This window comes from Eretmochelys imbricata, chromosome 28, assembly GCF_965152235.1.
Source record: "Eretmochelys imbricata isolate rEreImb1 chromosome 28, rEreImb1.hap1, whole genome shotgun sequence".
NCBI classification, from domain to species: domain Eukaryota; kingdom Metazoa; phylum Chordata; order Testudines; family Cheloniidae; genus Eretmochelys; species Eretmochelys imbricata.
The window spans coordinates 2,346,518-2,361,527 of record NC_135599.1 but is presented as its reverse complement, the minus strand read 5'-3'; the positions used below and the strand labels follow the sequence as shown (position 1 = coordinate 2,361,527).

General features: G+C 47.3%; 1 non-coding gene across 1 annotated transcript; it reads right to left on the bottom strand.

Annotated features, from left to right (window-relative positions):
* Positions 1-5,848: 5,848 nt before the first annotated feature.
* Positions 5,849-5,930, bottom strand: TRNAS-GCU (transfer RNA serine (anticodon GCU)). Its single transcript has one exon. It is a non-coding gene; the product is annotated as a tRNA-Ser (tRNA).
* Between the last annotated feature and the right edge of the window lie 9,080 nt (positions 5,931-15,010).

Below are 15,010 nucleotides of genomic sequence, written 5' to 3'. Positions count from 1 at the left end.
ATCGCTATAAGGATAACTTCACAGCTGCTGGGTATACAACATCAGTTTTCCCTTTCTAAATAATATTTTTCCCATAATATTTTTTAACACTCAACAACTTGCTCATCTTCAAACCATGTTAACACAAGCTCTGAGCTACAAATTTCCTTCCTGTTCCCTTGATTTTTTTAGCACAGTAAATTGATATAAAAGAAACAGAAAACAAAACAATTTCCAATATTATACATTGAGGACAGGACTTTTTTTTTTTTTTTTTTTAAGTTTTAATGCCATCTCATTTTACTCTCTGTCCGGTTTTTATAAATCATCACAAATGCAGTAACGAGGAGTTACAGAAATATACAAGGAATGGATACAGTGTGACCCAGTCGATAGACAGAGAGCTGACTCTATCCGCAGCCTGAAACAGTCTCTGTGACAATAAAGAGGGCTGGGAAGGATCTGACACGGAAGTACTTATATGCCCAATGCAGAGCTGGCACCAATGTAGGAAGAAATAGAGAAGCTACAGATCGCTGAAGGGGACAGTGAGCCCCTGAAGGGTTATGTTTCCCTCTCTTAGCTAGGCTAGAATAGAAGAGGAGAAAATTCTCTCTCACTCTCGGAGGATGATGGCAATGTCAATTTGTCCTCTCTTTCTGTTCCACTAAAGCTCAGAGACAGGAGGAGACAATTCCTGCCTAAGAGCCTTGAGAGAGCAAGGCTAGGGAGCAGGCAAAGCTAAGGGCCCCATTACACGGAACCTCCTATCAGCTCGTGTGAGGTGCTATCAAAACCCCTCCCTGGGCTTCTAGGATAGAGTTAGGATTGGCTCCATGTGTTTTCCTGGAAGAGCCTCTAGGTAGGAGGAAGAAGAAGCAGAGAGGGTTGCGATGGGCCTAAATGAAACAGACAAGGAGTGTACTTCTTGGGGTTTGTTTGTGTTGTTCTTGTGATCCTGGTGGAGGAAGCTGAAGCATCATTTGAGTTTGTGTCAATGTCTTTGGTTTGGCTCAGTTTGTGACCCTGAGCACAGTGGATCCTTCACCCTCTGTTCTTGTCCCCTCAGGGAAATTGAGAACGGACCAGGTTCCAAAATTAGTCAGAGCAGTTGGCGAAAGCCTAGTACAGGTGATAAAAAACCACCCTCCCTGGTGGTCTAATCTAGTGGTTAAATTTCAGTGCTTTCACCACCGAGACCTGAGTTTGATTTCCAGCCAGGAAATGAAGCTTTTCAACACATATCTTCACTTGTTGTTCCCTCAACTGGTACTTCATCATGCTCAGATGGGTTTTGGATACTACGTGAAACTCAAACGGCCTCAGAACAGAGCCTAGGCATGTTCCGATTGTGGACCTTTCATACAAGTAGAGCTGTGCAAATCATTTATTTCCTTGCTTGCTAGCTAGCCTAACCTATATAATAATAATACTAATTAATAATCATCCAGCTTGACCCAAGATAAATTTTTTTCAGTTGTCTTGGTGAAACAAAATTTAAAAAAATCATTTTTGGTCCACCAAAATATTTCAGTAAATAAAATATTCATCCAAAAACTATTCACCCAGCTCCATAGACTAGTCTTCAGAATTAAGCAGCTGGAGAGAAGGATCAGTAGCCTCTTCCATTCCTGAAGTCTAGCTGCTGAAGGCTGGGATGGATCAGAAAATAACAATTGGAAATTTCTAAGCCAGCCTTTCAACACACACAACACACTTTTCCCTTTTGAAATACCATTATTTCCTTAGCCCTTTTTCACATCAACCTCTTGTTCTTCTTCAAACGATGTTACCACAAGCTCTGAGATACTAATTTCCTTACTGCGCCATTAATATTTTTAAAAACAACAAGGAGTCCTTGTGGCACCTTAAAGACTAGCAAATTTATTTGGGCATAAAATTTTGTGGGCTATAACCCACTTCATCAGATGTATGGAGTGGAACATACCATAGGCAGGTATAAATACACAGCACATGAAAAGATGGGAGGTACCTTACAGAGTGTGTGTGGAGGGGGGTCAATGCTAACGAGTCCAATTCAGTTAGGGTGGATGTGGCCCATTTCCAATGGTTGACAAGGAGGTGTGAGTATCAACAGAGGGAAAATTATTTTTTGTAGTGACTTGGCCACTCCCAGTCTTTATTCAGGCCTAAGTTGATGATGTAAAGTTTGCAAATTAATTCCAGTTCTGCAGTTTCTCATTGAACTCTGTTTTTGAAGGGTTTTTTGGTTAAAAATGGCCACTTTTAAGTCTGTTATTGAGTGTCCTGGGAGATTGAAGTGCTCTCCTACTGGTTTTTTAATGTTACAATTTTTGATGTCTGATTTGTGTCCATTTACTCTTTTGCATCGAGACTGTCTGGTTTGTCCAATGTACATGGCAGAGGGGCATTGCTGGCACATGATGGTATCTCTCAGGGGGAGGGATAAGTCAGGGTTTGAGCATTGGCCTGCTAAACCCAGGGTTGTGAGTTCACTTCTTGAGGGTGCCATATAGGGATCTGGGGCCAAAATTGGGGATGGGTCCTGCTTTGAGCAGGGGGGTGGGCTAGATGACCTCCCTGAGGTCCCTTCCAACCCTGATATTCTATGACCATGTTGGTAGATGTGCAAGTGAACAAGTCCCTGATTGTGTGGCTGATGTGGTTTGGTCCTATGATGGTATCCCTTGAATATGTGGAAATGTCAGTTTGTTCTCTCTTCCTGTGCTATCTAAGCTAAGAGGAAGAGACATTTCCTGCATAAGATTGTTGAGAGGCAAGAAAGTGCATTTCATTTTGGGCTCACCATATAAACAAAAAAGTACTCTTAAGGTAGTAAGATCAAGCACCCAACAAGGGGCTCAAACCCATGACCCTGAGACTAAGAGTCTCATGTTCTAACAACTGAGCTAGCCAGGCTGTCTGTAGCACTTCTTCAAAAGGCACAGTCACAGTGTGAGTTGAGATTCCTTTTCTGACATTTGCCTTCTGTCTTCATTCCTTCACTCTCCAGCTAGCAAGCAGGGGCTATTACAAGGCTGGTTAGATGCTGGTTTCTACATCAGAGAGCTGGGGTTGATTTACCAGCTGGTCAGAGAAACAAGCACGGGAGGGGGGAATTTAGTGTTCTCCCACCATGGGGAGATGCTCTTTGACTCACATAGTGGGGGAGAGTCAGCAAAAGCTTCTCAGCGCCCAGAGATGGGGTAGACAAGTAGGTTCCCCCCAAGCCACACACACATTTTTGCAGGACATCAGACCTCCTGCGGAGAAGCTTCTCAAAGAATATGTGGCCCCAGGAAGGTCAGAGAAGGGAATCACAGTTTGCCTTATGAGGTGGGTGAGGGAAACCTGTAGGTCCTTAGGCCCCTCCAGCATCTGATGAAACCATTTGTGGGAAAGAGTCTGGGGTAGCCGAGCAGGACAAGGAGAGGGCAGAAGGGCTTGCAACTGGTGTGCAATCCCCATGCTCCCAGTGGCCCAAAGGGAGCAGGGTTCAGCACTTTGTCATCTTCCTGAGAGCGCAGCGCTGACAAAATGAGAGCTACACTAAGGGGCAGCTAAAACCATTAGACCTGTGAAAATGAATCAGCCTCCCATCAGGTGGCGTCAACTCCCCTCTCTGGGTTTCTATCCCAGAAATACTTTCAGCTCAATGATTTTTTCCCCTGACAGAGGCTCCAGATTATAAACAGAAGAAGAAGCGGAGAGGAGTGCACTGGGGTCAATGAAAGCAGAGGAAAATTGCTCCTCTGGTGATTTCTTTGTTTTGCTCCTGTGATGCTGATGTAGGAACTGGAAGCATAAATTGAGGTTGTGACACGATGTCGTCCATTTTGGGGGCTCGGTTTGTGACACTGAGCACAGGGGATCCTTCACTCTCTGTTCTTGTCCCTTCAGGGCAGTGGAGACTGGAGCAGCGTCTGAGATTGGCGAAGTAGGAGCCTGAAAAAGCCAAAGCTGGTTGTCAGAAAGAAATGGCCCTACCTGATCCTTTAAGTGGTGGGCTCTGGTGTTTTAACAGCCGAGTCGTGGGTTCGATTCCCACAGGGCAATGAAAGTTTTTCAACAAAAATCTCCATTCATTGCGCATTTGAAATTGGGAGCAAAAGAGGGCTCCTTGTCCTTATCAACAAGGGAGAGAATGGCTTTTTTCTTAGCAAATATTTTTAAAGGGCACTGACTCGAGCTGCAGATCTCATTTCATTTGTATTTACAATGGAATGATTCTTTCTAGTATAGACAGAAATTCTTCAGCTAGCCTTGGATTCCACAGGAATACTAGAAGCAATGGTGTCTAACTAATACCTGCCTTTTTTTCGGAGAACAGGAATATCTGAGTTTTCCATGGACATTTCCCTTCCAGCACCTTGGGCCTCATCCAACAATATAGGAAACCGACATGCAGTCAAATACATGGAAAGTTTCTCAGCAAAGGGTTCACTGAGTAGGCCAGGGAAAAATTTTTGCCAGAACACTTTGTTATAATATCCCACCCTGACCTTAAATGGAAAGCAAGGAGATGACTCTCAGAGCACACAACCAGAGTAGGTAGGGCACCCACTTATGACTCAAAACCACCAATTATGAGTCTCACGTTCTACATTGTCAATGTACTATGCCCTTCTCCCTCCACCTGTATATTGAACAGCTAAGCCTGCCTCCCCTCAAGCCATGTCAAGTCTCTTCTGGATAAGGAGCATGGAATTTACCCAACTAGGTGGCCTGAATGCACAGCTTTGGAGGATCTTTGAATTCCCTCCAACTTCTACCATAAAATACTAAGCAGTTGGTTTTGTAATGTTACTGGAGAGTTTAAATCATAGAAACGATAGAAATGAGGCCGTTTCTCAGGTAGAAGACAACAATTGTGTCAGGAGGAAGCCCCATTGTTACCACTGTCATATGATGATGATATCGTTTGTACAACATGTGTCTTGTGAGGTATCATTGTAGAAGTTGTGATCTGTTGAACGTTAATACCTGGTTGGATCGTGTGTGCTATCCTTTTTGTCTGGGAAGTGATGAAGTTTTCCTCTGGGTGCGTTATTGAAATATGTTCTGAGGTTGGGAAGTGCCCACCACCAGCCTTTCAGGTGTGACAATGGAAAAGCTCGGCTCGCTGCTGGCCCATTAAAGGTATCCACACTCGCAAGGTCTATCCCAGGAACCGTGTATAATGCAGACTTCTCCAAGATAGCACAGAGACAATGGACACTGCTTGACTCAAATCATAGAATCATAGAATATCAGGGTTGGAAGGGACCCCTGAAGGTCATCTAGTCCAACCCCCAAATCCTAGCAAAGGAGCTTTCTAGAAAGTTGGAAGAAACTATGAAAGAGGGGAAGAGACATCATGACTTGGCCTCGCTCCCCCACAACTCAACACCTGGAAACACATCAGGAGGACAAAGACTGAACTGAAATAATTCAGAGATCAGAAGAGAATAATAATAATTCACTCAAATCAAAGTCCCCAAAGAGACTAGTATTGGTTTTTCAGAAGAAAATTTTCAATTTGGGAGATTTTGTTTTCCCAGTCAGACCTTGCCAAGGGAAGCAGAGAGAAAATGTTTGAGTTGCCTCCTTCAGAACAGCTTGGCCTGGACACTCTAGCTGTGGGTCACTGTCGTAGCCTTGCTGTGGAAGGGGGCATTTTAATAATTTGGGGAGGTCCCAGGGTGTTTGGGGGAGGTTATGAGGATGTTACCTTTTGAGATAAGATATAGAGAGCTAGACAATTCTTTCAGCACCACATTTCATTTTAAGCGGGGGATCTCAGTTCCTGAGAAGGTTTTTGTTTGCAGGAAGCACCATGGTTTGGTCTGTCATTGTGCCAAAGGGGGATATGGTTGTTTGTAAAGGAAGAGAGAAGACTAAACGCCTTCGATGAGGATGGGATTCGAACCCACGCGTGCAGAGCACAGTGGATAAGCATTCCATCACCTTAACCACTCGGCCACCTCATCTGAGCTGTCAGACAAAAGACAGGAGGAGAAATCTAAGGCCAGCAGAGATAGGGCCAATAAGGGGTTTTTAAATACTAAGCCTAAGCAGGGTCTGAATGAGCTCCCCCCTCACATCTAGTGAGGAGCTGGGAGGAAAGACTTCAGGAACAGACTGTTTGCATAGACACGCCTACTCTGCCTAGGTACACAGCTTGATGGAGCCGCTTTGCCAGAATGACCCGTTTTGGCTGGTGTCAGGTTACAAATCACTTTAGCATTCAGTGAAATGAAATGTTATTATCCTTCCTGTATGAGTGAAGGGCAGCAGAACATACCTCGTCCATCCTGATGGAGGGGCTAGATGGGTGAGGAATACTTTTCATTGGACTGCATAGAAGTGATTGAGGACTTCACCTAAACCAGTGGTCCCCAAACTTGTGCCCTCTTATCCGTGTCTGCGGCCCCTCGGAAGCTGCAGTCGAGAACCAGGGCTGGGAGTGGGGCTCTTGTTTCCTGGGAAGTGGGGTGTGGACGGCGGTAAGGGTGACGAGGCTGGGCCAGAAGCCAGGGGCCCAGGCTGAGGGTGGGGTTGGGGAATAGAATATCAGGGTTGGAAGGGACCTCAGGAGGTCATCTAGTCCAACCCCCTGCTCAAAGCAGGACCAATCTCCAATTAAATAATTCCAGCCAGGGCTTTGTCAAACCTGACCTTAAAAACCTCTAAGGAAGGAGATTCTACCACCTCCCTAGGTAACGCATTCCAGTGTTTCACCACCCTCCTAGTGAAAAAGTTTTTCCTACTATCCAACCTAAACCTCCCCCACTGCAACTTGAGACCATTACTCCTTGTCCTGTCCTCTTCTACCACTGAGAATAGTCTAGAACCATCCTCTTTGGAACCACCTCTTAGGTAGTTGAAAGCAGTTATGAAATCCCCCCTCATTCTTCTCTTCTGCAGACTAAACAATCCCAGTTCCCTCAGCCTCTCCTCATAAGTCATGTGTTCCAGTCCCCTAATCATCTTTATTGCCCTTCGCTGGACTCTCTCCAATTTATCCACATCCTTCTTGTAGTGTGGGCCCAAAACTGGACACAGTACTCCAGATGAGGCCTCACCAATGTGGAATGGAGGGGAACGATCACATCCCTCGATCTGCTCGCTATGCCCCTACTTATACATCCCAAAATGCCATTGGCCTTCTTGGAAACAAGGGCACACTGTTGACTCATATCCAGCTTCTCGTCCACTGTCACTCCTAGGTCCTTTTCCGCAGAACTGCTGCCTAGCCATTCGGTCCCTAGTCTGTAGCGGTGCATTGGGTTCTTCCATCCTAAGTGCAGGACCCTGCATTTATCCTTGTTGAACCTCATCAGATGTCCTTTGGCCCAATCCTCCAATTTGTCTAGGTCCCTCTGTATCCTATCCCTACCTGCCACCGTATCTACCACTCCTCCTAGTTTAGTATCATCAGCAAATTTGCTGAGAGTGCAATCCACACCATCCTCCAGATCATTTATGAAGATATTGAACACAACCGGCCCCAGGACCGACCCTTGGGGCACTCCACTTGATACCGGCTGCCAACTAGACATGAAGCCATTGATCACTACCCGTTGAGCCCGACAATCTAGCCAACTTTCTACCCACCTTATAGTGCATTCATCCAGCCCATACTTCTTTAAATTGCTGACAAGAATACTGTGGGAGACCGTGTCTAAAGCTTTGCTAAAATCAAGAAACAATCCATCACTGCTTGCCCTTCATCCACAGAACCAGTAATCTCATCATAGAAGGTGATTAGATTAGTCAGGCATGACCTTCCCTTGGTGAATCCATGCTGACTGTTCCTGATCACTTTCCTCTCGTGTAAGTGTTTCAGGATAGATTACTTGAGGACCTGCTCCATGATTTTTCTGGGGACTGAGGTGAGGCTCACTGGCCCGGAGTTCCCAGGATCCTCCTTCTTCCCTTTTTAAAGATTGGCACTACATTAGCCTTTTTCCAGTCATCCGGGACTTCCCCCGTTCGCCACGAGTTTTCAAAGATAATGGCCAATGGCTCTGCAATCACAGCCGCCAATTCCTTCAGCACTCTCGGATGCAACTGGTCTGGCCCCATGGACTTATGCACGTCCAGCTTTTCTAACTAGTCCCTAACCACCTCTTTCTCCACAGATGGCTGGCCACCTACTCCCCATGCTGTGTTGCCCAGCGCAGCAGTCTGGGAGCTGACCTTGTTCGTGAAGACAGAGGCAAAGAAAGCATTGAGTACATTAGCTTTTTCCACATCCTCTGTCACTAGGTTGCCTCCCTCATTCAGTAAGGGGCCCACACTTTCCTTGGCTTTCTTCTTGTTGCTAACATACCTGAAGAAACCCTTCTTGTTACTCTTAACATCTCTTGCTAGCTGCAGCTCCAGGTGTGATTTGGCCCTCCTGATTTCATTCCTACATGCCCGAGCAATATTTTAATACTCTTCCCTGGTCATCTGTCCAATCTTCCACTTCTTGTAAGCTTCTTTTTTACGTTTAAGATCCGCAAGGATTTCATCGTTAAGCCAAGCTGATCGCCTGCCATATTTATTATTCTTTCGACACATCAAGATGGTTTGTCCCTGTAACCTCAATAGGGATTCCTTGAAATACAGCCAGCTCTCTTGGACTCCTTTCCCCCTCATGTTATTCCCCCAGGGGATCCTACCCATCAGTTCCCTGAGGGAGTCGAAGTCTGCTTTCCTGAAGTCCAGGGTCCTTATTCTGCTGCTTACCTTTCTTCCCTGTGTCAGGATCCTGAACTCGACCAACTCATGGTCAGTGCCTCCCAGATTCCCATCCACTTTTGCTTCCCCTACTAATTCTTCCTGGTTTGTGAGTAGCAGGTCAAGAAAAGCTCCCCCCCTAGTTGGCTCCTCCAGCACTTGCACCAGTAAATTGTCCCCTACGCTTTCCAAAAACTTCCTGGATTATCTGTGCACCGCTGTATTGCTCTCCCAGCAGATATCAGGATGATTAAAGTCGCCCATGAGAACCAGGGCGTGCGATCTAGTAGCTTCTGCGAGTTGCTGGAAGAAAGCCTCGTCCACCTCATCCCCTGGTCTGGTGGTCTACAGCAGACTCCCACCATGACATCACCCTTGTTGCTCACACTTCTAAACTTAATCCAGATACACTCAGGTTTTTTGCAGTTTCGTACCGGACCTCTGAGCAGTCGTACTGCTCCCTTACATACAGTGCTACTCCTCCACCTTTTCTGCCCTGCCTGTCCTTCCTGAACAGTTTATAACCATCCATGACAGTACTCCAGTCATGTGAGTTATCCCACCAAGTCTCTGTTATTCCAATGACGTCATAATTCCTTAACATCACCAGGACCTCCAGTTCTCCCTGCTCATTTCTAAGGCTTTGTGCATTTGCATATATGTACTTTAGATAACCTTCTGATCGCCCCTCATTCTCAGTATGAGGTAGAAGCCCTCCCCTCACAGACGTTCCTGCCTGTGCTTCCTCCTTGTATCCCACTTGCCCACTTACCTCAGGGCTTTGGTCTCCTTCCCCCGTTGAACCTAGTTTAAAGCCCTCCTCACTAGGTTAGCCAGCCTGCTCTCAAAGATGGTCTTCCCTCTCTTCGTTAGGTGGAGCCCGTCTCTGCCCAGCACCCGTCTCTGCCCAGTTCCTTCATGGAGCATCATCCCATGGTCAAAGAATCCAAAGCCTTCTCTCCGACACCACCTGCTTAGCCATTCGTTGACTTCCACGATTCGACGGTCTCTACCCGGGCCTTTTCCTTCCACAGGGAGGATGGACGAGAAGATCACTTGAGCCTCAAACTCCTTTATCCTTCTTTCCAGAGCCACGTAGTCCGCAGTGATCCGCTCAAGGTCATTCTTGTCAGTATCATTGGTGCCCACGTGGAGAAGCAGGAAGGGGTAGCTATCCGAGGGTTTGATGAGTCTCGGCAGTCTCTCCGTCACATCACGAATCTGAAGAGCAGGGGCAGAGTGGAGCTGAGTGGTGCTCCCTCCCTGCCCTCCATGGGGGCTGGCTCAGGCCCTGAGGTGCCCCCATGAACATTCCTCTTTGCCTCCCTAGGAGGCATACCCCACATTTTGGGGACCACTGACCCAACTCGCTGAGCAGAGACTAGTGATGCCAAAGCCCAGGGAAAGGTAGAAGAAGTGCAGGGACCCTGGCACTGGTACCATGGCCCTGCCCCCCGTACTGCCTGAAGCCCCACCCTCTTCATGCCCTCCACCCAGGGCCCCAACAACTACATTATCTCTGTTCCACCCCTTCCCCCACTGCCCCACCCTGCTCGCTTCTTAACCCCCCCCCCCCGTGGCCCTGAGACCAGAGAAGCTGTGTGCCCTGGCTGCAGTCCCCCGGCCATAGCAGGGAGCGAGAGCACCTCCAACCCTGGGGCTGACATAGGGGAGACTTTTCCAGGGGGCCTAATTTGGCCAGGGGCCCTAATCATGGGCCCCATTAGCCCATGTGTCAATCCGCCACTGCCCCCTTGGCAACACAGCTTTGGGGAGGCTGTGCATTCTGCCAGCGTAGTGTCAGAAACTGCTTCCTGGTGGGGGCTCCCAGATTTCTCCCTGCTTCTTCCCAGCTCAACCCCTCCCACAATGTTCCTCCGTGGCCCCATAGAGGGTTGCGGGGGAGTGAGGAGCAACACGAAGTGTTCCATGCATCCTGGTCACTTTCTCCTCCTGGGCTGTGCTCAGAGGCGAGCATCAGAAGCTGCTTCTCTCTGGCCTCCTCTTATACAGCCCAGGGGAGGAAAGTGACCTGGGTGCAATGAGCTCTGAAGTCACTTCTCACCCCCCTTCAACCCCCGCAGCCCCTAGGGGTGCCTGGAAGAGCAGCATTCCAGAGAGAAGAACGCAGGAATGCCAGCTTCCCCATGCACACAGGTCAGTTTCCCCACATGGGTGCAGCAATTATGGGTGAAGGAGGGGAGTATGGGAATTAAGAGCAAAGGGGATACAGTGTAGGGGTTAGGGCACAGGAGGGGGCAGGGGTTAGGGGTGAAGGAGGTGCAAGGGTTGGGAGTGCAGGAACTAGGGGCAAAGGGGGAGTGGGGAGCCCACAGGGGCCTGGGGCAATGGGTGTGCCAAAGTACAAGTTTTGCCCAGGGTGCCATTTTCCCTAAGGCTGGTCCTGGGGAGGAGTTTCCCCATTGATAACATTTCTTGCTGGGAGGGGGAAGAAGAGAAAAGAGGTGTTTTCGCTCTCTCTTTCCTCTCCATTTTTTCCCATTCCTTCAGTTCCAGAATTCTCCCTTGTATTTCAGACTGGGATTAAAGGGAGCTCCAGGCTTTCCCTCTCTCCCTTCTGGGAAATCAAGTTCAAGTTTTTACAAGGAGCTAAAGAAGCCTCAATTCCGCATCTGAATTAATGTCACATTTCTCACTACTTGACAGAAAGAAGTGTCATGTCAATCCCAGGTGAGTCCACTCCAGTCATGCCGTAGGGCATTGCATCACCACGTGGGCATTTCACTTCCCTCCTCAGTTTCACCCAGAGACACAATTTCCTTTGCACAGATCCATGAACACCAAACCTTTCTGTGTCTCTAGTCTGAGCGAGGGCATTCAATTGCTTTGAAACCTTCTCTCCTGCAATGGCAACTGTCAGACAGAGGGGACGTGGCCACCTTCAGCCCTGACAGTGAGATATTCCCTCTCCTCTTTCTTCATGCTGCTGCTGTTATTCCATGAAACATGACCGATGGAATAAAAAGCTAGGGTTTACTCCAGGGTGAGGAAAGAAAGGAGCCACCAACTCCCCAAAAAATCTCAGTGACCCAAAGAAAACCCACCCCTGCTATTGGAGATACAAGAAGAAAAGGGACTGTCTGAATTATCAAAGCAGGGAGTGAACAATCTACAGCAAAATCATTTACCACAAACACACTCTAGCCAGTAGGGAAATGGGCAGAAATTCTCGCTGTTCAGCCATGGCCACACTTACAGAACTGCACAGCAGTGAGTGTGCTGGGTAAGCTGGTCTGACCAAACAATTGGAAATGACCTTTCAATGAGAACAGAACCATAGTGTAGAAAAGCCCCTGTATTAAGTGGTTGTGGCTGAGTGCTTAGGGAGCTGGCCTAGGAAACCATGGGGGTCTTTCCGTGGAGGTTTGGTTCTTGCCAACTAGGGAAGGCTGGTGTGTGGTGTCTTCATGGCATGGTGTCTTTCAGTGCCTGAGCACCCAGGGAGCCAAGTCTTGTCTTCCTCTCAGGCCAAGGACAAATCTACATTTCAAAGGACAAATCTACACCGCTGCAGCTCGGTAATGAAGATGCTGTGTGCCAGGGTTTCTCAAACTTCATTTCATTGCAACCCCCTGCTGCCAAAGAAACTTACTACATAACCCCGGGAAGGGGGACCAAACACCAAGCCCCTCCACACTGGGCTGGGGGGAGCTAAAGCTGAAGCCCAAGCCCTGCCCCACTGGGGGGAGGGCAAAAGCAAAGCTTAAGGGATTCAGCTCTGGGTGGCGGGTAATCAGCCCTTTGGCTTCAGACCCAAGCCCCAGCAAGTCTAACGCCAGCCCTGGTGACCCCATTAAAACAGGGTCACGACCCACCTTGGGATCTTGTCCCACAGTTTGAAAACCACTGCTCTGTGCTGATGGGTGTTACAAATTACACCTGATAGGACATGCACACCAATGCTACGAATTACACCTGGTTGGACACGCACAGTTCAAATCTAGGCTGAGGCACATAAACAAAGTCCACAACTGCAGAGTTCCCAAAAAACACCAAGGTTATTACGCTTGACTGTGGCGCCCCCCTGCTAGCCAGGAGGGGACCCCAAATACAGATTATACAAAGGTTATATACTTTTTATCAAAGCATGTTGCCCTCGTGCATCAGAAACCTTAGCCAATAAACAGACCCTTTTCTTATCTACCACCTATACCTGCTTGGTGCATTCCTCGTGCTAAGTAGTATGTTAATTACACAGCATGGTCCTAAAGCATGCATCAGTAACTTTTATTATCAGAATGGGAGGCCTCACATCAAAGGCCAGGAGATAGGGAGTTAGGGACAGACAAAGAACAGATACCGGCAGTCAAGGCAGGCTGGAGACAAGGAGGAGGATTTTCACAGGAATGCAGTATCTAAGGAACACTCCTTCTGGTGAATGATGTGCTTGCTTTTACACAATGGTGGGTCCCAAACCAAAATGGAGTCACATGTGCTAACTTTTCCTTACCATGCGAGAGAGTTTTCCTGTCAGTGTAGTTAATTCACTTCCCCAGGAGGTGGGAGCAATGTCAGTGGGAGAAGCTGGGTCATTGGGTGTGCAAGTTGTGGTGTTTACCACATTTATGAAGTTTAATCAAACCCCATTATTAAAAGCACCTGTGGTCTGGGAGTAGAAAAGGAGCTCCCTGAAGCAGGGTCTGTCCTTCAAAGTCCTGGAGATCATGACTCCAGCCCACTGTTGTTATGGGGGTATAGCTCAGTGGTAGTGTTTGACTGCAAATCAAGTGGTCTGTGGTTCAAATTCAAGTGCCCTCTTATAAGCGCTTTTTTTTAAAAAAAAGGAAAACATTTTCATTTCCATTCTCCATTATGTTCATGAATTCCACTGTATGAGGATTCTTGAAATGAATGTAAACCCTCAATGTTTCACTGTGCAAATGCATAAAAACGTAGCAAACCTGGCTATCAACTGAAATCATTCCAGTCCTCTGTGTCTAGTTTATGTTTTCATAAATTAAACAAAGGTATAATATGAATACACATTTGCAGATCCCTGTTCTCCAGGGGCTATTGTTAGGATATAGATATTCAGGCCTGTCTGTAAAGGCCTGTACTCTAAGAATTTAGGTGTATTCTTATCACTTGGCTTGTTCTAGTGGTATTAAAGAAAGAATCAAAATCACTGTCTGCCGGTGTAAGGGCCTTCTCTTACTGTGACAGTCTGAGGCCCCTGTGCTTAGGGCTAAGGCCTTTGGCTAAGCAGCAGAGGCAGCCATAAGCTGGGAAGTGAAAGGTCACCTCCTCACATTCCAACCTAGTCACATTGAAACCAGGTGCTATTGGGCTGATAGTAATACAATCCTGTCCTGATAATGCCTATCGCCTCCAGAGAAACGGAAGTGCCTAGAAGATATAAAAGGAAACTTAGTTTGATAGCATCCTGTCTGGCAAGAACTCACTTATCAATAGCTGGGTTGTGAAATCCTCATTTCTGTCTTTGTTCTATCACTGTAGTCCCCATTTCCCTATTGTTTGTCTCTATCATCTCTGTCTAGTTCTGTGATTGTTTCTGTCTGCTGTATAATTAATTTTGCTGGGTGTAAACTAATTAAGGTGGTGGGATATAATTGGTTAAATAATCATCTGACAATATGTTAGGATTGGTTAGTTAAATTTCAGGAAAATGATTGGTTGAGGTACAGCTAAGCCGAACTCCCGGGTGGGGAAATTGGAATCATATTTAGCTAAAGGGGGAAATGGGAACAGGGACACAGGTGTAAGGCTCGGTGGTGTCAGAGCTGGGAAGGGGGACACTAAGGAAGGAAACTGGAATCCTGCATGCTCGAAGTTCACCCCAATAAACATCGAATTGTTTGCACCTTTGGACTTTGGGTATTGTTGCTCTCTGTTCATGCGAGAAGGACCAGGGAAGGAAGTGGGGGAAGGAATAAGCCCCCTAACAGCTATGCTGTGCAGAAGAAGAAGAACCACATCCAGTTGGGGTTCAGGAGTCTGATGAGCAAAGGCAAGTTGGTGCAGGCTAAAGTCACCAGAACCTTGGCTCCTTCACATTCAACCAGCAGCTAGGACAAGGACATGGCATGAGAAGAAGACAGTGGTTCTGAGCAGGAATATAGCCACCAAGACGCTGGCTAAAGCTGCCAAGATCCCCAGGAAGACCACCACGCCCATGTCTAGGAATAATCGTCAGAATGCGGTGACTGCAGGGGGGACCAAAAAGGCAGAGAAAAGCCCTCAAAAGGTGTTATCTGCCAAGCCCTAGAAGGTGGTCAAGATCGCACCTAACATCAAGACTGGAGAGCCAACTTCGAAGCACCCAAAGCCAGGGCTAAGAAGGTGCACTGAGAAAGAACTGAAG